This window comes from Propithecus coquereli, unplaced genomic scaffold, assembly GCF_000956105.1.
Source record: "Propithecus coquereli isolate 6110/MARCELLA unplaced genomic scaffold, Pcoq_1.0 Scaffold658, whole genome shotgun sequence".
NCBI classification, from domain to species: Eukaryota; Metazoa; Chordata; class Mammalia; order Primates; family Indriidae; genus Propithecus; species Propithecus coquereli.
Window position 1 is genome coordinate 44,139 of NW_012152596.1, and position 608 is coordinate 44,746.

Below are 608 nucleotides of genomic sequence, written 5' to 3' on the forward strand. Positions count from 1 at the left end.
GCAGATGAAAGAAATTCTGGATATGGATGGTGGTGATGGCCACACAACAATGTGCATGTGGTTAATGCCACTGAACTGTGTGCTTAAAAATGGTTGGAATGGTGAATGCTGTATATATTTAATCATACAGAAAAAAGGAATGAAGTACTGATGTATGTTGCAACATGGATGAACCTTGAAAACATCTGAAGTGAAAGAAGCCAGCACAAAAGGCCACATATCACATGAGTGCATTTATATGAAATCTCTAGAGCAGGCAAATCCACAGAGGTGAAAAGGAGATTAGTGCTTGCCAGGGACTTGGGGGACAGGGAAACGAAAGTGACTTTTTACTGGGTTCTGAGTTTCCTTCAGAGGAAAAAAAAAGATCTGAAACTATTAACAGATAGATGGATGCACAACACTGCCAACGTACGACATTCCATTGAATTGTATATTCACAAACGGCTAAAATGGTGCAATTTTAAATGGTGCTTTCAAATATTTATATACATTGTCATAATATGGACTAGGACTTTATCAATTAACTATATTGATAGGTGATGTAAAGATAAGTGTTTAAACCTGAAATACCTTGCAACGCTGGACACGCACATGCACGCACACAC